This window comes from Saccopteryx bilineata, chromosome X (genome assembly GCF_036850765.1).
Source record: "Saccopteryx bilineata isolate mSacBil1 chromosome X, mSacBil1_pri_phased_curated, whole genome shotgun sequence".
Lineage (NCBI taxonomy): Eukaryota > Metazoa > Chordata > Mammalia > Chiroptera > Emballonuridae > Saccopteryx > Saccopteryx bilineata.
This window is the reverse complement of record NC_089502.1, coordinates 98082924-98108534: the sequence shown is the minus strand read 5'-3', so window position 1 is coordinate 98108534 and position 25611 is coordinate 98082924. Positions and strand designations below refer to the sequence as shown.

General features: G+C 41.1%; 1 protein-coding gene and 1 non-coding gene across 3 annotated transcripts in view; one reads left to right on the top strand and one right to left on the bottom strand.

Annotated features, from left to right (window-relative positions):
- Positions 1-25611, bottom strand: part of JADE3 (jade family PHD finger 3) — a 176894-nt gene that overhangs the window by 136905 nt on the left and 14378 nt on the right. The gene's annotated exons all lie outside the window — the stretch shown is intronic.
- TRNAG-GCC (transfer RNA glycine (anticodon GCC)) lies at positions 25381-25456 on the top strand. The gene has a single exon. It is a non-coding gene; the product is annotated as a tRNA-Gly (tRNA).

Sequence of the window (25611 nt, the reverse complement as noted above, 5' to 3'; positions counted from 1 at the left end):
AAATTATATATATATATATACACACACACACACACACACACACACACACATATATGCCTTTTTTTAATGGAACTAGGTGGTATCATTTACCCAAGGTCACAGAACTGCTGTACAGCAAAGGAAGGCTTAGGGCCCCAGGGCATTTGATTTTTTATCTAGTAAGCTTTCCATTATATCATGTATTTAAAGAGTCACTGATGGCCTGACCAGGCTGTGGCGCGGTGGATAGAGCATCAGACTGGGACGTGGAGGAGCCAGACTCGAGATCATGAGGTCGCCAGCTTGAGCACAGCTCATCTAGTTTGAGCAAGGCTCACCAGCTTGAGCCCAAGGTCACTGGATCAAGCAAGGGGTCACTCAGTTGGCTATGGCACCCCCCCCCATCAAGGTACATATGAGAAAGCAATCAATGAACAACTAAGGTGCCGCAATGAAGAATTGATGCTTCTCATCTCTTTCCCTTCCTGTCTGTCCCTATCTGTTCCTCTCTCTGACTTGCTCTGTCTCTGTCACAAAAAAAGTCACTCATAAAAAAGCCAGACACAAATCTAGAAAATGTATTCGATAGATCAGGGGTCCCCAAACTACAGCCTGCGGGCCATATGCGGCCCTCTGAGGCCATTTATCTGGCCCCCGCCGCACTTCCAGAAGGGGCACCTCTTTCATTGGTGGTCAGTGAGAGGAGCACAGTGACCATCTCATTAGCCAAAGGCAGGCCCATAGTTTCCATTGAAATACTGGTCAGTTTGATTTAAATTTACTTGTTCTTTATTTTAAATATTGTATTTGTTCCCATTTTGTTTTTTTACTTTAAAATAAGATATGTGCAGTGTGCATAGGGATTTGTTCATAGTATTTTTTTATAGTCCGGTCCTCCAACGGTCTGAGGGACAGTGAACTGGCCCCCTGTGTAAAAAGTTTGGGGACCCCTGCTATAGATAGACATTTCATTGATCTCTGAATGACCAGGAAATATAAGTGGTCTAAATCAGTGGTAGTAAATGTGGTCCCTACCGCCCACTAGTGGGCATTCCAGCTTTCATGGTGGGTGGTAGCGGAGCAAGCAAAGTATAAATAAAAAATAGATTTAACTATAGTAAGTTGTTGTATAAAGATTTATTCTGCCAAACTTAGCAAAAATCAGACATAAAGTACTTGGTAAGTATTATTGTATGCTTTAACTTGCTGTAACTCTGCTTTATAAATTTTATAAAGTAAAGTTACCTCCCTACTTTATACCATTACTGTGGAACCGGTGGGTGGTTAGAAAATTTTACTACTAACAGAGATACAAAAGTGGGCAGTAGGTATAAAAAGGTTGACTACCCCTGGTCTAAACTGAACCAATTAAAAGACAGAGATTGGCAGAATGGGTTAAGAAATATCATCCATCTATACATCTGTCACAACTCACTTTATATATAAGGATATAATTAAATTGAAAGTAAAATATAATGGAGAAAAATATAAGCTGCAAACATTACTCAAAAGAAAGCAGGAGTGGCTTATTAGTATCAATAACAAGAGAATTATCACAGACAGAGAAAAACAAATAGCAGTCCTAAACGTGTATGAATCAAAAACAAACAAAAAAGAAACTCCCCCCAAAAACTAAAGCAAAATATGTGAAGCAAAAACTGATTAAAGTGAAAGAAGAAACAGACAAATCCACCATTAGAGTTGGAGACCTGAACATTCTCTCAACAACTGACAGAGCCAATGAAGAAAAATCAGCAAAGATGGAGAAAAACGTAACACAATCAATGGACAGGATTTAATTAATACTTGTAGAACAGTGTATCCAGGCCCTGGCCGGTTGGCTCAGCGGTAGAGCGTCGGCCTGGCGGGGGACTCGGGTTTGATTCCTGGCCATGGCACATAGGAGAAGGGCCCATTTGCTTCTCCACCCCCTTCCTCTCTGTCTCTCTCTTCCCCTCCTGCAGCCAAGGCTCCATTGGAGCAAAGATGGCCCGGGCACTGGGGATGGCTCCTTGGCCTCTGCCCCAGGCGCTAGAGTGGCTCTGGTCGCGGCAGAGCATCGCCCCCTGGTGGGCAGAGCGTAGCCCCTGGTGGGCGTGCCGGGTGGATCCCGGTTGGGCGCATGCGGGAGTCTGACTGTCTCTTCCCGTTTCCAGCTTCAGAAAAATACAAAAAAACAAAAAACAAAACAAAACAAAAAAGAACAGTGTATCCCACTGAAAATATACAGAGATAGACTATATCTTGGGCCATAAAACAAGCTTAAAGAAATTTAATAGGATTGAAATCATATAGAGTGCATTCTCTGACAACAATGGAATCAAAAGTGGAAATCAATAGCAGAAAGATAACAGGAAATTTTCTAAACATTTGGGAATTAAATAACAAACTCCTAACTAAGCCATGGGTTAAAGAGAAAGTCTCAAGAGGAAAAACAAAACAAAACAAAATATTGAACTGAATGGAAATGAAAATACAACATATCAAAAACGTGGGGGCACAGCTAAAGCAGTGCTGTGAAGGATATTTACAGAACTAAATACTTAGATAAGAAAGTCTCAAATCAATAAGCTCTTACCTCAAAAAACTAGGAGTATAACAATCTTTGGAATTGGATACAAAAGCAGATAAAGGTTTGGGAAGAATGAAAGTCAACTTCTATGAAGTAGCAACACTGGACTGATAGGTCAACCACTTAGGCCCAAATGAGCACAGCTGGTTACATGGCAGAATGCTTGGGCAGGGAGAAGACCAAACTAATGACAACATCTCAGATGGAATGCAGACGGCTTAGTTTAGGTAAAGGTGGAAATTAAGCTCTGGGCTTCCTACAGCAGTTTTAAAATCTCCTTAAGGAGACAGAGGAACAGGAATATATGCACTACAGAACATATATTATCAATACAGTCATGTGCTCTTAATGACTGGGATATGTTCTGAGAAATATGCCATGAGGCAACTCTGTGGTTGTTCAAACATAGAGTATACTTACACAAAGCTAGATTGTATAGCCTCCTATACAGGCTATAAGGTATAGCCTTATTGTTCCCAGGCTATAAGCCTGTAAAGCATGCTACTAAACAAAACGCAAGATTAAGTCAAGCACAAGAGAAAATTATGCAATCAAGAGACAGTACAGCCTGACCAGGTGGTGGCGCAGTGGATAGAGTGTTGGACTGGGATGCCAAGAACCCAGGTTCGAGACCCCAAGGTTGCCAGTTTGAGCGCGGGCTCATCTGGTTTGAGCAAAAGCTCACCAGCTTGGACCCAAGGTCGCTGGCTTGAGCAAGGGGTTACTTGGTCTGCTGAAGGCCCACGGTCAAGGCAAATATGAGAAAGCAATCAATGAACAACTAAGGTGTCGCAATGTGCAATGAAAAACTAATGATTGATGCTTCTCATCTCTCCGTTCCTGTCTGTCCCTGTCTATCCTTCTCTCTGACTCTCTCTCTGTCTCTGTAAAAAAAAAAAAAAAGAGTACACACAAGATGTATGAGGCAGCTGCTGTGTAACACAGCGTTCTATTTTACAGCAAACTTCCTTTATATATAGAAAGAGTATACTCTAAAATAATGACAAAAAACATAGTAAATACATAAACCAGTAACAGTTGTTATTATCAAGTATAATGTATTGTACATAACTGTATGTGCTATCCTTTTATGACTGGCAGTGCAGGTTTGTTTACACCAGTATCACCACAAAGACATGAGTAATGTTTTGGACTACCATATTAAGATGGCTGTGACACGGGTAGGTGATAGGAATTTTTCAGCTCCATTATAACCTTATGGGACCAGTATCATGTATGTAGCCCCTTGTTGACCAAAATGTCATTATGAGGTGCATGACTATATATACACATAAACTTAAAGAGGAATTCATTTGAGCAGAAGGTGATTAACACACCAGTGGAATTCTCAGGGTGTGCCTAGGAGCAGCCCATGTTTCTAGGAATCTCCTAGTAAAGAAAGGGACCAAGAAAAGATAGCAGCTCAACTGGATCTAGGAGTAATACCCCAAGGTATGATTCAGAAAAGGCTGTGAAATGTATTACTTAGGTTTGCCTAAAGCCTCAACTTTCAGGGACTTGGTTCAGAATCAGAGTAAGAGAAGGGCTTTCCACAGAAAACTAAAAAGCTAGCATGCAGTCCCCATAGCCTCAGGAACTCTAGCTTTATTTATTTATTTATTTGTATTTTTCTGAAGTTGGAAACGGGGAGGCAGTCAGACAGACTCCCGCATGCGCCTGACCGGGATCCACCTGGCATGCCCACCAGGGGGCGATGATCTGCTCATCTGGGGTGCTGCTCTGTTGCAACCAGAGGCATTCTAGCGCCTGAGGCAGAGGCCATAGAGCCATTCCCAGCACCCTGGCCAACTTTGCTCCAATGAAGCCTTGGCTGTGGGAGGGGAAGAGAGAGACAGAGAGGAAGGAAAGGGGGAGGGGTGGAGAAGCAGATGGGCGCTTCTCCTGTGTGCCCTGCCTGGGAATCGAACCCAGGAGTTCTGCACGCCAGGCCGACGCTCTACCACTGAGCCAACCAGCCAGGGCCAGGAACTCTAGCTTTAGCAAGATGCACAAGAGAGTCAAGAGCCTTAGCACAGACACCGGTGCCTTTAACTGGGTACTGGATGAAAGGGTCAGCCACACCAGTAGAGTGAGGCATGTCAGTGATAGTAGCAGCACCGGGAGCTGTGCAAACACAGAAGAGCAGCCTCCAGGTCTAAAAGTAATAACAGCCCAATAGGGACTCTGCTTCAGAGGTTAAAGGGAAACAGGAGAAGGGGGAGATGACAATTGGGAGTTCTAGAGTACTTATTCAGGAAAACATAGCAGGTGTTTCCAGGGTGATTTGTATGTTTGAAGACTGGCCTGGAACCATAACAGAGCTAGCAAGTCTGTGAGTGATTATTATTCAGACCCTTGTTTCTCATCCAGGATGGTATGGCCTAGGGCAGTGGTCCTCAACCCCCAGGTCGCGAACCGGTACTGGTCCGCAGAGAAAGAATAACTAACTTACATTATTTCTGTTTTATTTATATTTAAGTCTGAATGATGTTTTATTTTTAAAAAATGACCAGATTCCCTCTGTTACATCCATCTAAGACTCACTCTTTATGCTTGTCTTGGTCACATGATACATTTATCCATCCCACCCTAAAGGCCGGTCCATGAAAATATTTTCTGACATTAAACTGGTCCGTGGCCCAAAAAAGGTTGGGGAACACTGGCTTAGGGCATTTAGGACAGTTGTATTTCATGGTGGTAATAGTTCCAAGGGTGAAAATAAATAAATAAATAAATATCACATATATAGAATATACATATGCATACATTGTACAAAGAAAAATTTTTTTCTGTCACATAAAAGGAAGTTTCCAAATCAAGAGGATGATTTTTTTACACTAAAAATTAATGTGTATTATGCATTTAAATTGGTTGTTTCTAGAAACTCTATGATAGGTGACCCACTTAAGAAGTTTAAATTTGAATGAATAACAGAAATTAACTTAGGCCTAAAAACATCCTTAAATGGCCTAACCAGGCGGTGGCGCAGTGGATAGAGCGTCAGACTGGGATGCAGAGGACCCAGGTTCGAGGCCCTGAGGTCGCCAGCTTGAGCACGGGCTCATCTGGTTTGAGCAAAAAGCTCACCAGCTTGAACCCAAGGTCGCTGGCTCCAGCAAGGGGTTACTCGGTCTGCTGAAAGCCCACGGTCAAGGCACATATGAGAAAGCAATCAATGAACAACTAAGGTGTTGCAACACGCAATGAAAAACTAATGATTGATGCTTCTCATCTCTCTCCGTTCCTGTCTGTCTATCCCTCTCTCTGACTCACTCTCTGTCTATGTAAAAAACAAACAAACAAACAAAAAATCCCCAAAACATCCTTAAATGCATGAATAGTACAGATGTGGCTCATTTGGTCCTTGGAATGGAGGGAAGATGATGGGAGGAGTTATGGACATTTCAATGGACTACTGATACCAGCAGGCAAGGAAGGTCACTAAGTCCAGAGGAGTGGTCCACTTATAAGGGCAAGGATGAGGGGGATGGCAGGCTCAGTTCCTGGTCAGAATTAGGCTTTTCTTATTTCAAAGTGACCAGCTATTTCCTCTCACTAGTCACAGAGAAACAATTTCACAAAAGAAGCCTATTGACAGAAAGTCAATTAGGTAATTAGACTTGTAAAAAGTCCAACTCTGAAGCAGGAAAACAAAATTTAAATAATGGCCTTTATCTCTTCTAGCCAAGAAACCTTCCTAAGCCTGTCATACTTGGGCCTCAAGTGCCTCCAATTGACAATCTTCTTCAAATAACTAGGTAACTGTTCTGGCTTTTCATCCATTCAATTTCTCCTGACCTAAAGGGCTAGTTTTATTTATTTATTTATTTCCCTTTATTAATTAATTTAATTTTCCCTCAACCTTACTCAGGTATAACTGACAAAATTGTAATGCAGTGTGTCCATAAAGTCATGGTGCACTTTTGACCGGTCACAGGAAAGCAACAAAAGATGATAGAAATGTGAAATCTGCACCAAATAAAAGGAAAACCCTCCCAGTTTCTGTAGGATGATGTGGCAGCATGTGCGCATGCGTAGATGATGACATAACACCGTGTATACAGCAGAGCAGCCCAAGGCCATGCCAGTCGAGACGTGGACGGTACAAAAGAAAGTTCAGTGTGTTCTGTGGCTCACTAAATTCGAATCCATGACCAAAGTGCAACGTGAACATCGGCATGTTTATAACAAAACGCCACCACATAGGAATAACATTACTCAGTGGGATAAGCAGTTGAAGGAAACCGGCAGTTTGGTGGAGAAACCCCATTCTGGTAGGCCATCAGTCTGTAGAGGCTATACGGGATAGCTACCTAAGGAGCCCTAAAGAATCTGTGTGTGAGCCCACATCGAACTGCACTGAACAGGTATGAAAGTGGGAGAGTTTTCCTTTTATTTGGTGCAGATTTCACATTTCTATTGTCTTTTGTTGCTTTCCTGTGACCGGTCAAAAGTGCACCATGACTTTACGGACACACTGTATATTAAAAGTATTAAAAGTGTACAATCACTGAGTTAATTGACACATCCATCACCTCACATTCTTCTATTTATTCTTTTTGTGGTGAGAACATTTAAGATCTGTTCTCTCAGCGACTTTCAAGTATACAGTACAGTATTGTTAACTATAGTCACCAGCCTGTACATTACATCCCCAGAATTTACTCATCTAATAATTAAAAGTTTGTACCCTTTTACCAACCTCTTCCTATTTCCTCATCCCCTAGTCCCTGATAACTACCATTCTACAATATTTCTATGTGTTTGACATTTTTTTGAGATTCAACATGTAAGTGATACTATGCAGTATTTGTCTTTCTCTGTCTGGTTTATTTAATTTAGCATAATGCCCTCCAGGTTCATCCATGTTGTCACAAACGGCAGGATTTCCTGAAGGGCTAATTTTAAAAGTAGAGATAATGTGGAATATTGCTGCACAACTGAAAATATTTAAGTACGTTAATAGATTAGTACTGTAATAACTCTTATTCTCTACATTTCTTATCCCTAAGAGCAAAGTTTGAATTCTAGCTGCCCTTTTCACACAGTTTGGATCACTGATATTCTAACTCAACTCATAATATTATTCTAAACCAGGAGTTAGTAAACTTTTTCTGTAAAGGGCTAAACAATAAATATTTTTTTGCTTTGCAGGCCATTCGATTTCTGTATTAACTATTCAACTCTGTCACTGCAGCATATAAGAAACCATAGATAATATGTAAACAAATGGACAGGGCTATATATTTCAATAAAACTTCATTTAGGGACACTTAAATTTGAATTTCATATACTTTTCACATGTCATGAAATATATTATTCTTCTGATTTTTTTAATCCTTTAAAAACAAAAAACATTCTTAACTTGTGGGCTGTACAAAAACAGATAGTAGGCCAGATTTGTTTGGCATGCTGGTTGTAGTGTACCAATCCCTGCTCCAACCAAGACTTGATGCCCCCTTGAAATAATGAAAATTTCAGACTTTTCCTAATAAAAGAAGTAGACATTTTAAATCAGCATCTCACCATAATCTTACGTTAAAGTTTCAGTTTGTGGGGAGGGGCAAATTCCATAAGTGTATAGCAACCTATTACAGTGGAAACAGAACTTGGAAACTAACCTATAGCCCTGCAACTTACTAGATGTGCAAAACACTCATTCTCCCTGGGGCTTAATTCCCTCCATTCTAGTCCATTTGCAACAATCTTCCACATCACTGAAAGGGAGCAAGAGTTGCAACTATAATTTACAATTAATGTTAAATTCTGTCTGGGCTATATAGCAAACATTTCTACTTCTACTGTGCGCAGGTCCCTAAGAAGCAGACACTTTTTGAAAAAAGTCTCTTATCATTATTATATCAGCCTATTTTGAAATCTAAAGTATACCTATGATACTTTGAACAGCCTGAACAAAGAAAAACCCCAAACAGGATAAACCCAAAGATATTCATGTCCAGACATATCCAAATCAAACTGAACATAAACACAAAGAAAAAAATCTTGAAAACAACCAAAGAAAAAAACAACACATCTCTTTATAGGGGTAAAACAATTTAAATTACAGCAGATTTTTCATTGGAAACCATGGAGATCAGAAAGAACTGTCAACATATAATTCTATATGCAACAAAAATATACTTTGGGAATGAGAATTTATAGCAAACAACCTGCTCTAAAAGAATGCTACAGGAAGATCTTCAGCTAGTTGGAAATTATAGCAGAAAGATATTTAGAACATTAGGAGTGAAATAACAGCAACATAAATGGTAAATATTTGGGTAAATATAACAGATTATTCTTGTCTTGAGTTCTTTAAAATATATTTGGCAGCTGACAACAAAAATGATACCAATGTGTGAGGGATTTAAAATAGATGTACATGTGCCTGACCTGTGGTGGCGCAGTGGATAAAGCGTTGACCTGGAAATGCTGAGATTGCCGGTTCGAAACCCTGGGCTTGCCTGGTCAAGGCACAAATGGGAGTTGAGGCTTCCAGCTCCTCCCCTTTTCTCTCTCTCTCTCTCTCTGTCCTCTCTCTCCCTCTCTGTCTCTCTCTCTCTCCTCTCTAAAAGTGAATAAATAAAATAAAATAAAATAGATGTACATGTAATATACAAGACAACTATAACATAAAGAGGGGAGGGTAAAGGGACCTATAGGGTGGTCAAGTTTCTACATTCCTTTTGAAGTGGTAAAGTATCCATTCTAAATAGACTGTACAAAGTTAAATATGTATAGTATAATCCCTACAGTAATCACAAGAAATATGCAGAGATAAACTGAAAAAAATCACATTAGATGAATTAAAATGGAACACTAAAAAAAGTTCAACTAACCCAAAAGAAGGCAGTAAAGTCAGGAAAAAAGGAAATAACAATATAGGTAAGCACAAAGAAAAGAAAGTCAAGGCGACTAGATGGTGATGATGGGAGACTTGACTTGGGGTGGTAAGCAAACAATGCAATATACAGATGATGTGTTATAGAATTGTACACCTGAAACCTGTATAGTTTTGTTAACCAATGTATCCCCTATAAATCAATAAAAATTAAATTAAATTAAAATAAACAAGATAATAAAATAGCAGGCCTAAACTGAGCATATTAGTAATTACACTGAGTATAGTAGTCTAAATTATCAGAACAAAAACACAACCCAAGTATACACTGTTCAAATATGATACAGGTAGGTGAAGTGAAATGATAAAAAGATATAAAATACAAACACTGATCAAAAGAAAGAATTCAGAGCAAAGAAAATTATAAGGATAAAGTGGGATATAGCGGGACATGACATAATGCTGAAAGAGTTATTAGTTCACCCAAAAGACTTAACAATCCTAAATGTATAAACACCTAACAACAGTGCTTCGAAATTTGTGAAAAAAATTACTGTCAGACCTAATATAAGATGTAGAAAAATTCACAATTATATTTGGAGGCTTCAACACTCCTCTGTAATTAATATATATAACCAGTAGAAAGAAAATCAGCAAGATTATGTAAGACCTGAACACCATTATCAACTTAGTGGAATTAGCTGACATGAAAAGAATATTATACCTAACAGTAGCAAGACAGACCATACCCTGGGTCAAAACCAAACTCAAATATAAAGGAACTGAAATCATAAAGAATACGTAAAGGAATTAAAATAGAAATCAATATAGAGAGAAAAGGCTTCAAACACTTGGATATTAGAAAGCATACATCTAAGTAATCCATGAATCAAAGACAAACTTATAAGGAAAATTAGAAAATATTTTGAATTAAAGAAAAATGAAAATACAGCATAACCCAGTTTGTGGACTGCAGCTGAAGCAGTGCTTAAAGGGAAATTTATACCATTAAATGCTCTTTTCGGGGAAAACAAAACAGTCTCAAATAAATAGAAGAAGAACAAAATAAATCCAAAGCAAGCAGAAAAAAGAAATAATCAAGATAAATAGAAATCAATGAAGCTGGAAAACAGTAGAGAAACAGGAGAACATTAATGAAAACAAAAGCTGGTTCTTTGAAAACATCCATGAAATTGATAAACCTCTAGCACAACTAAGAAAAAAAAAACACTCAAATTACCAATATCAAGAATGAAAGGGGATTATCATTATAGATTCCTCAGACATTAAAAGAATAAGGGGATATTGTAACTCTAAGCACATTAATTAGCCAACTTAAATGACAATTAAAACTCATTAGAGATGAAATGGATAACTGAATAATGCCATACCTATCAAAGAAATTAAATTCACAGTTAAAATTCTTTTTCAAAGAAATGCCCAGGCCCAGACCCAGATCATTTCACTGGCAAATTCCAATGAACATTTAAAGAAAAATTAACACCATTCCATAAGATATCTTCCAGAAAACAGAATAAAAGGGAATCCTTCTCAACTCATTTTATCAAGCCCTGATACCAAATCCAGACAAATACAGTACAAAAACTACAGATCAACCTCATGAATATAGAAGCAAACATTCCAAACAAAATATTACCAAATCTAACAGTAACATATAAAACCTTACTACCAAGTGGGGTTTATCCCAGGATGCAAGGCAGGTTCAATGTTCAAAATCAATGTAACCAACCATATTAAGTTTAAAAAATAAAACCACATGATCATATCAGCTAATGACAACAAAAGCATCTGCCAAAATTCAGTAGGCTTCCATACAGAAACTCTCAACAAGGTAGAAATAGAGGGGAACTTCCTTAACTTTATAAAAAAAAAAATTAAAGCCAAAGGTGAAACAAGTAAAAAATGTTGAAACAAGAAAAAAATGTCCATTCTCATCATTCTATTATAGAAGTCTCAGCCTGTGAATAAAAGACGAAAAGAAAAGGTATACAAGATTTAAAGAAAAATATTAAACTCTCCCTACTCCTCAAGAATATGATTATTTGCTTTTATTTGCTTAGAATATATCAGAGAATTTGTTTATTTTTGTGACAGGAACAGACAGGAAGGGAGAGAGATGAGAAACATCAATTCTTCGTTGTGGCACCTTAGTTGTTCATTGATTGCTTCCTCACGTGTGCCTTGACGGGGGGGGGGGGGCGCTCAGCACACCGAGTGACCCTTTGCTCAAGCCAGCGACCTTGGGCTCAAGCTGGTGAGCCTTGCTCAAACCAGATGAGCCCAAGCTCAAGCTGGCAACCTCAGGGTTTTGAACCTGGGTCCTCTGGGTACCAGTCTGACCCTCTATCCACTGTGCCACTGCCTGGTCGGCTTATTTGTCTTTATTAAAAGCCCTATAACTCTGCTTGACCTTTGGTGGCACAGTGGATAAAGCAAAGACCTGGAATGCTGGGGTCACCAGATTGAAACCTGGGGCTTGTCCAATCAAGGCACATATGAGAAGTAACTATTGTGAGTTTATGCTTCCATTCCTCTCCTCTCTCTCTCTCTCTCTCTCTCTCTCATCTCTCTCTAAAAACCAATAAATAAAATCTTTAAAAAGAGGCCTATAACTAATAGCTTAGCAAGGGAGCAGGATATAAGGTCAATACAAAACCAATCATATTTCTATATGATAGCAATAAACAATTGGAAAATGAATTTTTTTTTGTATTTTTCTCAAGTGAGAAGCAGGAGGCAGAGACAGACTCCCGCATGCGCCCGACCGGGATCCACCCGGCATGCCCACCAGGGGGCGATGCTCTGCCCATCTGGGGCGTTGCTCTGTTATCATCTCAGCCATTTTCTATCCTAGGGAGCCATTTTAGCACTTAGGGAGCCATTTTCGTGCCTAGGGGGCCATTTTCATGCCTAGGGAGCCATTTTAGCGCTTAGGGAGCCATTTTAGCGCCTAGGGAGCCATTTTAGCGCCTAGGGAGCCATTTTCATGCCTAGAGAGCCATTTTCGATCCTAGGGAGCCATTTTCACGCCTAGGGGGCCATTTTCATGCCTAGGGAGCCATTTTCGATCCTAGGGAGCCATTTTCACGCCTAGGGGGCCATTTTCACACCTAGGGGGCCATTTTGTGCCTAGGGGGCCATTTTCATGCCTAGGGAGCCATTTTCGATTCTAGGGAGCCATTTTAGCACTTAGGGAGCCATTTTTCGTGCCTAGGGGGCCATTTTCATGCCTAGGGAGCCATTTTCGATCCTAGGGAGCCATTTTCACGCCTAGGGGGCCATTTTCATGCCTAGGGAGCCATTTTCGATCCTAGGGAGCCATTTTAGTGCCTAGGGAGCCATTTTCACGCCTAGGGAGCCATTTTCGATCCTAGGGAGCCATTTTCACGCCTAGGGGGCCATTTTCACGCCTAGGGGGCCATTTTCATGCCTAGGGAGCCATTTTCGATCCTAGGGAGCCATTTTCACGCCTAGGGGGCCATTTTCACGCCTAGGGGGCCACTTTCATGCCTAGGGAGCCATTTTGTGCCTAGGGGACCATTTTCATGCCTAGGGAGCCATTTTCGATCCTAGGGAGCCATTTTAGCACTTAGGGAGCCATTTTCGTGCCTAGGGGGCCATTTTCATGCCTAGGGAGCCATTTTTGATCCTAGGGAGCCATTTTAGCGCCTGAGGCGGAGTCCAGGAGCCATCTTCATAGCCTCAGGCTCCAATGGAGCCTCGGCTGCGGGAGGGGAAGAGAGAGACAGAGAGGAGGAGAGGGGGAGGGGTGGAGAAGCAGATGGGCGCTTCTCCTGTGTGCCCTGGCCGGGAGTAGAACCCAGACATCCACACGTCGGGCTGATGCTCTATGCTGAGCCAGCCAGCCAGGGCCGGAAAATGAATTAAAAAAATATCATTTACAATAGCTCAAAAGAAATGAAATAGGTAAGGTCTAACAAAACATGTACAGGATCTATACCCTGAAAACTATAAAACACTTATGGAAGAAGTCAAAGATAATCTAAATATATGGAGAACTATACTATAATCATGTGGTGGAAGATTCAGCATATTACAGATGTCAATTATTCCTAAATTGATCAAATCAATAAAAATCTCAGCAGGTTTTTAAAATATAGACAAGATGATTCTAAAATTTATTAAGAATGGCAAAAGATCTAGAACAGCTAAAACAAATTTTAAAAGAAGAATAAAATTGGAGAAATCACGCTAATTGATTTTAAGGCTTACTATAATATAAAGCTACCGTAATCAAGACAGTGGTACTGGTAAAGTGATAAAAACAGATCAGTGGGGCCCTGGCCGGTTGGCTCAGCGGTAGAGCATCAGCCTAGCGTGCGGAGGACCCGGGTTCGATTCCCGGCCAGGGCACACAGGAGAAGCGCCCATTTGCTTCTCCACCCCTCCGCCGCGCTTTCCTCTCTCTCTCTTCCCCTCCCGCAGCCAAGGCTCCATTGGAGCAAAGATGGCCCGGGCGCTGGGGATGGCTCTGTGGCCTCTGCCTCAGGCGCTAGAGTGGCTCTGGTCGCAACATGGCGACGCCCAGGATGGGCAGATTATCGCCCCCTGGTGGGCAGAGCATCGCCCCTGGTGGGCGTGCCGGGTGGATCCCGGTCGGGCGCATGCGGGAGTCTGTCTGACTGTCTCTCCCTGTTTCCAGCTTCAGAAAAATGAAAAAAAAAAAAAAAAACAGATCAGTGGAACAAAAGAGAGTCCAGATATTGACTCATAACTATAGGCAACTAATTTTTTGACAAGGGTATAAAAGTAATATAAAGGAGGGAGGTCAGTCTTTTGGACCACATAAGTGCTAGAACAATTAGATGTCTATTTGCAAGAAGATAAAAAAAGGATCTCCACCTAAATTTTACATCATATACAAAGATTGACTCAAAATGGGCATAGAACTAAATCTAAAACTATAACTACAAAACTTTAGAACAAAAGATGGGAGAAAATCTTCATGACTTGGGGTTAATAAAAGTTCTTAGAAGTGAATTTGAAAAAAAAGACTTCATCAAAATTAAAATCTTGCTTGGTAAATGACACTGTTAGGAGAACAAAACCCCAAGCCACAGAGAAAATATTTATTGATAACTCACATAAACAACAGAGGATTTTTATCTAGAATATTTTATGCAAAATTATTTCTTGATTTCAGCAAGAGAGAGGGAGAAAGAGACACAGCTGCCTTGAATGGGAATTGAACCGGCAAACTCCGTGCTTTGGGACAATGCTTTAACCAACTGAGCTATCTAGCCAGGGCTATCTAGAATATTTTTAAACTAGAAACTCAACAGTAAGAAAACTACCAAATTTAAAAATGAGCAAAATACTTAAACAAATATTCCTTTCAACAAATACCTGAGCAAAATACTGCTGATGGTTTCAATAAAAGTCATGAATTTGAAGTTAGCCCAGCTTTTTAAAAATTTTAAGTGTGGGAACAACACTCCTTCCAGCTCCCTACATCCCAGGACAGAAGGTTGCCTGATAATTTTTTCAAAAACACTTCATAATGAAATATTAAAGGATTTTGTTTTAATAATCACCAGAAAAAAAGCAGGCTGAAATATTTCCCATTCCTGTTCTGTATCTTCAACCCACTCCACCTACCTCCACCCTGGTGTTTTAGAGTTTTAGTTCAGACTTTCTCGGCAGAGGATTCCCTATGCTGTAATGGGAAGTTGGCACTTTTTCTTTTGGTTTGAATGGGTACCATACTTGGATTATATCTGAATTTGAGTTTTTATTGCAAGATACTTGGTTTTATGCCTTTTTATATAAACTTGTGAAGCTGATTCAGATTTATAAGTACCAGTTGTTAATAAACCATGTTTTAACCTGCTTTTTGTGTTTCTCAGAATGTTTCAAATTTGTATGTATGTAATATTCAGTGGTCTTATAAATAACTAAGCTTTTATTAATGTAAAAAAAATCCACTCTTTTGCTTGACTCCCTTTTAAATCCTTTGGGTGCTGACAGGGCAGACTGAGACCCTCCATTTGGGCTCTATTTTTCATTTTCATTCTGGACAACTGCAAATCAATGACTGACACTGAAACCAGGGGAGCCTGCTTGGAGCGGTGAGGGGTTAGGGCTGAGCAATGCCTAGTGCCTGGAACACACTGCCTATTTGCTGAATTTGTTGATTTGGCTATGCTGTTCACTAGTGTAAAAAGTAAAGTGTTAAAATAAAACCTGTTAGGAAAAAAGAGGCTCTATCAAAATGAGTTGCAGTATATTTTGTCATAGCTATTAGATTTTTGAGGCAGTTGGTAGTTTATCAATTTTTATTGCTCCAACACAGTTATTTTATGGCCATTACTAGCAAAAGTGGATTATAGACATAGTGTTTGACAGAAAATAAGGGTCCAGTGTGAATCTGTCTGCTCTGGCTCTCCTAAAACTAAGGTTCTTAATGTCATAATTATAGAAAGAATAACATGATAGAAGGAACATCACTTTCTCATTTTATGAGAGTAGTTCTAGAACGTCTTTAAGGAGTGTTCTTTAGTACCCACCTATCTGCAGAAGTATCCAGTTTTTTTCCTGTGAAGATCTCAGTATGATCACAAAGGTATTTCAAGGTGCTGACATAGCATTAAAACCAGCAATCAGTAGTAAATTTTAGGACTTTACATAGGATGGGGCATGATCCACAGGCAATGCTATAGGGCTTTGCATTTATCAAAATATAATTTTCAAAATTAAAAACATGACTCACATACAAATACAGAAGGAACACATGGCAAAGGCTAATTTATTAGTGAGGGAGCCAGCAGGATATAAGGCTGATTCAAAGAATATTTGAGAGATTCAGTATATATAGGAACTGAAAGTAAAAATGCTAGGATAGTTAAATTAGACAGAATAGTGGTTAATGTCCTATAGGACAGTTCATCTAAATTTCTGGGATTGTTTCTTCTACCAATCAATATTTGAAAAAAAATTCCTGGTGCTCTTTAACATTATAAGTGGACAAGGACTCATGGGCAAGGCTAAAAACCATGATGGAGCCAGAGAAAGGCTGCCAGCAGTTTATATTGTAATCTACAGTGTGAAGCCATGCTCTGCCTAGGCAGACTGTATAGCCACACTTTCTCACAGCAGCAGCATAGCAAAGCACCAGTCTTCTTTTGACAATCTGCAAAATGCATATTTCTTTCCCAAACTATGGCTTTCCAGCGGACTTATGTGACCATTAGAATATGTTACATGTAATATTTAATACAAAATAAGAACTGATGTTTAGTTTGTTAATTAAATGCCAGGCAGCAATTCGTTCAGGTTTTTTTGTGGGAGATAGGATGTAGAGAATTTGAGAGTTTCCTAACAATCATGGAGTGGCAGTCCAGTTGTAAACCTCCAGGCCATGTGTATACAACAAAATAGTCAAAGTAAGGAAGTTTAGCATTAGGTGCCAAAATTGATTAGAAAAGACGGACTTAATGAGGGAATGTGGAATAGGGGATGGTGTCCAAATGAGTCAGGTTTGGAAGGAGAGGATTCTCTTACTGAGCTAGAATTTACAAGCATTTGCAAGAATTGATTCAGGTAGGATTAGCAGGGCAAAAGAAGGATGTTCTAGATGTGAGGAAAGGCTGAAGGTAAACCTAAGTATTGGATTGTTGGTGGTAATGGGGAAGAGGAAGCAGTAAGGAAACAGTTCAAAGATGACATCCCAGACTGCATGCTCAAGGACTCTTGTCCCACTCAGTTTCCCCTGGAATCCCAGGTGAAGAATTGTCCTCGGTTAATGGATCATGTCACTTGAAAACATTACAAAACAAATGAACTAACAGACAAGAAAAGAAAGAACATTTAGGTTCCTTTTCCCACATAATGGGTTTCATCCATTATCTAGCAGGTAAATAGGTAGCCCTTTGTGCATATCTCATAGCACAGGGAGATGTTCTCCAGGGGAAAATACATCCCTTGATACTTGCTCAGATGGAGCCAGATCATACTATACAGCAGTTATGCAAGAAGGGGGCCTATGTTGCCTTTTCTAATGACATAGTACTCTAGGGAGAGATCTGAGAGGGCATGCTGAACTTTTGCAATTCTCTCTCTCCTCAATGTACTCCTTAAAACAGGAAGGTTTCCTGTAAAAAGATATTTTAAGATAAGATCTGAGAAACTATAGATGGTCCATATTGTGGGGGCTCCAAGAAATCATGCCTCCTCAAGTGTTCTCAACACTTAGCTTATTATTATTATTATATTTCATTTTTTTACAGAGACAGAGAGTCAGAGAGAGGGTTAAATAGGGTCAGACAGACAGGAACGGAGAGAGATGAGAAGCATCAATCATTAGTTTTTCGTTGCAACACCTTAGTTGTTCATTGACTGCTTTCTTATATGTGCCTTGACCGCGGGCCTTCAGCAGACTGAGTAACCCCTTGCTCTAGCCAGCGACCTTGGGTCCAAGCTGGTGAGCTTTGCTCAAACCAGATGAGCTCGCGCTCAAGCTAGTGACCTCAGGGTCTCGAACCTGGGTCCTCCGCATCCCAGTCGGATGCTCTATCCACTGCACCACTGCCTGGTCAGGCAACACTTAGCTTTTTAAAAGTATTAAAATAACATTTAGTGATTATCCAAATTACTTATTTTGTGGAAAGGTACTCAGGCTTTACACATTTGAGGAGTGTGAAGCCTGGTGCTTGGAAAAGTGTTAGTTGATTCTGAGCTACTTTTGCAGTTTCTTTATGAAATATAGCAATATACTAACTTTTGATGAACATGATTCTTTAATGTTGGGAGGGCAAGTAAAACTATCAAAGTTGGAAATCTGGAACAACCTTTAGATGTTATATAGGACTCCCACATATCTACATCTCTAAACTTTTTCACCTCATCTGAGGACAACTTCCGAAATTTCCCCCACAGACAGCATGCTTAAAGGTTTGCCTACCAAACACGCCCCAATTATGGGTTACTTAATCTCTCCATTTTAATTAATCAAATAAGAATGTTTCTGAAAAGAAAAGGTCTATTAAACACGAAATAATATATTTGGTATGCCAGTCATTCATTGCTCAGCATTTCATCTTTTTTTTTTTTTTAATTTAGTGAGAAGAGGGGAGGCAGAGACAGATTCCCACATGTGCCCCCACTGGGATCTACCCAGCAAGCCCCCTACCTGGCGATGCTATGCCCATCTGTGGTGTTGCGCTGTTGCTCAGCAACTGAGCTCTTAGCGCCTCAGGTGGAGGGCATGAAGCCATCATCAATGCCCAGGCCCAACTAGCTCCAATTGAGCCACAGCTGCAGGGAGAGGGAGAGGGAGAGGGAGAGGGAGAGGGAGAGGGAGAGGGAGAGGGAGAGGGAGAGGGAGAGGGAGAGGGAGAGGGAGAGGGAGAGGGAGAGGGAGAGGGAGAGGGAGGGAGAGGGAGACGGAGAGGGAGAGGGAGAGGGAGAGGGAGAGGGAGAGGGAGAGGGAGAGGGAGAGGGAGAGGGAGAGGGAGAGGGAGAGGGAGAGGGAGAGGGAGAGGGAGAGGGAGAGGGAGAGGGAGAGGGAGAGGGAGAGGGAGAGGGAGAGGGAGAGGGAGAGGGAGAGGGAGAGGGAGAGGGAGAGGGAGAGGGAGAGGGAGAGGGAGAGGGAGAGGGAGAGGGAGAGGGAGAGGGAGAGGGAGAGGGAGAGGGAGAGGGAGAGGGAGAGGGAGAGGGAGAGGGAGAGGGAGAGGGAGAGGGAGAGGGAGAGGGAGAGGGAGAGGGAGAGGGAGAGGGAGAGGGAGAGGGAGAGGGAGAGGGAGACGGAGAGGGAGAGGGAGAGGGAGAGGGAGAGGGAGAGGGAGAGGGAGAGGGAGAGGGAGAGGGAGAGGGAGAGGGAGAGGGAGAGGGAGAGGGAGAGGGAGAGGGAGAGGGAGAGGGAGAGGGAGAGGGAGAGGGAGAGGGAGAGGGAGAGGGAGAGGGAGAGGGAGAGGGAGAGGGAGAGGGAGAGGGAGAGGGAGAGGGAGAGGGAGAGGGAGAGGGAGAGGGAGAGGGAGAGGGAGAGGGAGAGGGAGAGGGAGAGGGAGAGGGAGAGGGAGAGGGAGAGGGAGAGATAGAGAGGGAGAGGGAGAGATAGAGAGAGAAGAGGGAGAGGGGGAACTTCTCCTGTGTGCCCTTACCAGGAGTCAAACCTGAGACATCCACACACCAGGCCAAGACTCTACCACTAAGCCAACCAGCCAGGGCTGCATTTCATCCTTAATATGCCATTAATTCGACACAACAATCCCAGTGGTATTATTAACTTCATTCTACAAAGGAGGAAACTGAAGCACAAAGAGGTGAAACGCACTCAGGGTTGCATAGCTAATAAGAAGCAAAAGCAGGATTCAAGCAACTTAGGTTTCTGCAACTCTATCCATTCTAACTCTAGCTACTAGTTTTACCATAAATGGTAGTGTCATTCTAGCAATCTCACTTTCAGGTATTTATCCTAGAGATGCAAATTTATGTACATTTGCTCATGAATTTTTATAGCAGCTCTACCTATAATTACCAAAAACTGGTAACAACCCAAATGTGGTCCATTTATACAATGGAGTACAATTCAACAATAAAAAAGGAACAAAACTATTGATATACAGAACTTGGATGACTCTCAAAAGCACTATGCTGAGTGAAAAAAAGCAAGACTCAAAAGATCATACACGGTCTGATTCCATTTATGCGACATCCTCAAAGTGACAAAACTACAGTGATGGTACACAGATCAGTGACAGGCAAGGTTTGAGGTGGAAAGAGAATGTGACTAGACTTAGCACAAATGAATTTTGGGTGATGGAATTGTGGTAGTGGTTACATGTGCCAAAATCCACAGAACTATACATATCCCCCAAAAGTGAATTTTACTGTATAATTTTAAAATGCAATAGTTCATTTTCTTTAAAGTCAGTATTCATTTCTGTATTTTCCGTTTACTCAGAGTAGACTTTTATTATTTTTTTTATTTTTAAAGATTTCTTTTAATTTTTTTATTCATTTTAGAGAGGAGAAAGGGAGAGAGACAGAGAGGGAGAGAGAGAGGAGAGAGAGAGAGGGGGAGGGAGGGAGGGAGGGAGAGAGAGAGGGAGGGAGGGAGGGAAAGAGAGAGAGAGAGAGAGAGAGAGAGAAGGTGGGGAGGAGCTGGAAGCATCAACTCCCATATGTGCCTTGACCAGGCAAGCCCAGGGTTTCGAACCGGCGACCTCAGCATTTCCAGGTCGAAGCTTTATCCACTGTGCCACCACAGGTCAGGCTAGAGTAGACTTTTATTAACAATAGTTTTCAGATTAAAAAATTCAAAGAGGGGGTAGGGAAAGGGGAGTACAGAGGTACAGATATACGGTGACAGAAAATGATTTGACTTTGGGTGATGGGCACACAACACAATCAACAGTTCAAATGCTATGGAGATGTTTACCTGAAACTTATGTACTCTTATTGGATCAATGTCACCCCACTAAATTTAATTTTCTAAATAAAATTTTAAAAAAGAAAGAAAAAGTCCTGTAAAGAAGTCCACATAACCACTGGACAATAAAATGATTACACAGTAAAAAATAAAATAAAAATAAAGTTACACTATAATGTGAAGCAAAAAGCCATTATTAGGCTATACATCCAAATTCAATAACAATTATCTTTTTAAATAAACTTCTTTTTCACAACAGCTTTGCTGCCAGACAGGTGTTGTGTTCCTACCACAACTAAATCTAAATCTAAGCCAAAATAGAAAAGGCTCATATCAACATCATCATCACTGGACATGTATATTTGGGCAAATTCACCACTATTGGCCATTTGATGTACAAATGTGGTGGGATCAACAAAAGAACCATTGAAAAATCTGAGAATGAGGCTACTGATATGGGAAAGGGCTCCTTCAAGTATGTGTGGGTCTTGGATAAACTGAAAGCTGAATGCGAATGTGGTAACCCCACTGATATCTCCCTGTGGAAATTTGAGAACAGCAAGCATTATGTGACCATAATTGATGGCCCAGGCCACAGAGACTTTATAAAAACATTACAGGCATATCTCAGGCTGACTGTGCTGTCCTGATTATTCTTGGTGTTGCTAAATTTGAAGCAGGTATCTTCAAGAATGGACAGACCTGCGAGCATGCCCTTCTGGCTTACATACTGTGTGTACAAAACAATTGTTGGTGTTAACAAAATGGATTCCACTGAGCCAGGCTAGAGCCATAAGAGATAGGAGGAAGTAGTTAAGTAAGTCAGCACCTACATTAAGAAAACTGGCTAGCCTGACTTGTGGTGGCGCAGTGGATAAAGCATCGACCTGGAAATGCTGAGGTTGCCGGTTCGAAACCCTGGGCTTGCCTGGTCAAGGCACATATGGGAGTTGATGCTTCCTGCTCCTTCCCCCTTCTCTCTCTCTCCTTCTCTGTCTCTCTCTCTGTCTCCCTCTCTCTGTCCTCTCTAAAAATGAAAAAAAAAAAAAGAAAAGAAAACTGGCTACAACCCTGACACAGTAGCATTTGTGCCAATTCCTGGTTGGAATGATGACAACATGCCTTAGTTCAAGGGATGGAGTTACCCATAAGGATGGCAATGCCCATGCAGCCATGCTGCTTGAAGCTCTGGATTGCATCCACCACCAGCTCATCTGACTGACAAGCCTTGTGTCTGCCCTTCTAGGATTTCTACAAAATCAGTGGTATTGGTACTGTCCCTGTGGGCTGAGTGAAGACTGGTGTTCTCAAACCTGGCATAGTGGTCACCTTTGCTCCAGTCAGCATTACAACTGAAGTCTATTGAAATGTACCATGAAGTTTTGGGTGAAGTTCTTCCTGGGGACAACGTGGGCTCCAATGTCAAGACTGTCTGTTAAAGATGGCTGTCATGGCAATGTAGCTGCTGACATGACAGCAAATAACCTACCAATGGAAGTAGCCGGCTTCACAGCTCAGGTGATTAGCCTAAGCCATCCAGGACAAATCAGTGCCAGGGAGGCACCTGTGCTGGATTGTCACACACCTCATATTGCTTCCAAATTTGCTGGGTTAAAGAAGACGGATCATCAATCTGGGAAAAAGCTGGAAGAAGCCCAGAATTTTTGAAATCTGGTGATGATGCTATCATTGATATAGTTATTGGCACACCTATGTGTGTGAAGAGTTTCTCTGACTAACCTCCTCTAGGCTGTTTTGCTATTTGTGACATGATACAGACATCTGCTGTGGGTGTCATCAAAGCAGTGGTCAAGAAGGCAGCTGGAGCTGGCAAAATCACCAAGTCTGCCTAGAAAGTTCAGAAGGCTAAATGAATATTATCCCCAATATCTGCCACCCCAGTCTTAATCATTGGTGGAAGAACAGTCTCAGAACTGTTTACCTCAACTGGCCATTTAAGTTTAACAGTAAAAGACTGGTTAATGATAACAGTGCATCGTAAAACCTTCAGAAGGAAAAGGAGAATGTGGACCATTTGTTTTTGTTTTTGTATGTGGCAGTTTTAAAGTTATTAGTTTTCAAAATCAGAACTTTTAATGGAGACTTGAGCAAAAATCTGTCACAGAATTTTGAGATCCATCAAAACAAAGTTTAATGAGAAAATAAATCACAAATAAACAATCCTTAAAAGTTAAATGGCCTGACCAGGCGGTGGCGCAGTGGATAGAGCATCGGACTGGGATGCCGAGGACCCAGGTTCGAGACCCCGAGGTCACTAGCTTGAGCGTGGGCTCATCTGGTTTGAGCAAAAAGCTCACCAGCTTGAACCCAAGGTCACTGGCTCCAGCAAGGGGTTACTCGGTCTGCTGAAGGCCCACAGTCAAGGCACATAAGAGAAAGCAATCAATGAACAACAAAGGTGTTGCAACGCGCAATGAAAAAAACTAATGATTGATGCTTCTCATCTCTCTTCATTCCTGTCTGTCTGCCCCTGTCTGTCCCTCTCTCTGGCTCTCTCTCTCTGTAAAAAAAAAAAAAAAAAAAAAAAAAAAAAGAAAAAAAAGTTAAATGAATTTGGGTCCTTATCCTCTGAAAAATAAAAATGTCTCAGAAAACTATTAGATGGCATGATATTCGATATAGAAATTTGCATAACAAACAAAAAACAAGTAATATGAATTAATCCTGGGGTGAAGGATGTGATAAATGAGGATGTCGTAAGAGAATGACAGGGAAAACCATGGTCCTTCTACAATTTTTCCATTTTTACTAGAATGTATTCATGAATCTCCAATATAATTAAAAATATAATTAAAAAAGCATATTAAAAATCCTTCTCAGTTAAAATGGAGATATTTCTCAAGTTGCACTATCCTTGCATCTACAGGGCTTCCATTTCCATCACCTTTGGGAACACCTTGTTTACTCTATTACCAGGTCAGGCTTGTATTCTACTCAACACCTAGTGCCTCACACACAGAACAGTGGGCATTCAACAAATATTTGCTAAACTTAATTGAATCTAGAAATGTGAGGAATAAAATTGACAAACAGATCCCCTGACCAGGTAGCTTAGTTGGTTAAAGTGTTGTCCAGATATACCAAGGTTGTGGATTTGATCACTGGTCAGGGCACATACAAGAATCAACCAATTAATACATAAGTAAGTGGAACAACAAATTCATCTATCTTTCTCTCCCTCCCTAAAATCAACAACAAAAAAAATGACAAACATGCCTGACCTGTGGTGGCGCAGTGGATAAAGCGTTAACCTGGAAACACTGAGGTTGCCGGTTCAAAACCCTGGGCTTGCCTGGTCAAGGCGCATATGGGAGTTGATGCTTCCTGCTCCTCCCCCCTTCTCTCTCTCTCTCTCTCCTCTCTATAATGAATAAATAAAATCTAAAAAAAAAAAAAATGACAAACACGTGGCCACTAACAAAACCTATAATCTAAAAAGACTAAATCATACTCTAATTTTGAATGAGGCAAATTATTACTGAGTGTTAACAGTGTGCTCAATAATTACAAAGTCATACACAGAATTTTGGAAGAGAGCAAGGCAAACATAACAGTCTGCTAATGGTGTAGAAGTTTTTAAAGCCTAAAATAGGCAGGACCCAAACCAGAATCAATTATTCCTGGCTCCATAACCATAAAACCATAAAATTCAAAGGGGTGAGAAAAATAAAAATAAGGAGAAATACTAACCTGTACAGAGCTTTATGGGCCTTGCAGTGCATTAGACATTTATGTACATTAAAGCTTACTATATTTTAGGACTCAGATTTCAGCTCCAGTATGTGAAGCATTGGGAAGTCATCATTCCAACCCTTCCAAGAGAAAAGCTCGACAGACCTCTTAAACCTATCAGGGAATTGAGTTCACAGGGCAAACCACCATCTCCATACGTGAAGAGTCAGGTGCCTGCACATATAAGCTGAGCACATAAACTGGTTGGAAGATTAAACTAGAAATTCTGATAAATTACTGAAGGCCAAAATATAGGCTGTCATAAGAGTATGAAGCCCCTATGATTCACATGGAGTGAACTTCCATCTTCTTACAAGTTTTTCCTACAGGAACCCCAACAGGTTCTTACAGGGAGAATGGGGAAAATCCCAGAGAAAGCTTTCACTGTTATGCTGGTTGCCTAAGGAAAACAGCACCCATTGTGAAATCCACCCAGACCCCTTTCCTTTATCTTCAGGATAGAACAAAAGGCTTAATCGGTAGGGGAAAGGGCTTTAAAACCCATAGCTTGAGGGCACTGCAGCAGGAGAAATGGAACAGAGGGAAAAGAAAAAGCAGCTCACCCCTGGAGGAGGGGCAAGAAATCCTATAAAGCAGTGGTCCCCAACCCCTGGGCTGCAGACCGGTACCGGTCAGTGGGCCATTTGGTACCAGTTCGCAGAGAAAGAATAAATAACTTACATTATTTCCATTTTATTTATATTTAAGTCTGAATGCTGTTTTATTTTTTAAAAATGACCAGATTCCCTCTGTTACATCCATCTAAGACTCACTCTTGACACTTGTCTCGTAAGTTCGACAATTATATTTAAAAATACCAGTTTTGCCCTGGCCGGTTGGCTCAGTGGTAGAGCGTCGGCCTGCCGTGCAGAAGTCCCGGGTTCGATTCCCGGCCAGGGCACACAGGAGAAGTGCCCATCTGCTTCTCCACCCCTCCCCCTCTCCTTCCTCTCTGTCTCTCTCTTCCCCTCCCGCAGCCAAGGCTCCACTGGAGCAAAGATGGCCCGGGCACTGGGGATGGCTCCTCGGCCTCTGCCCCAGGCGCTAGAGTGGTTC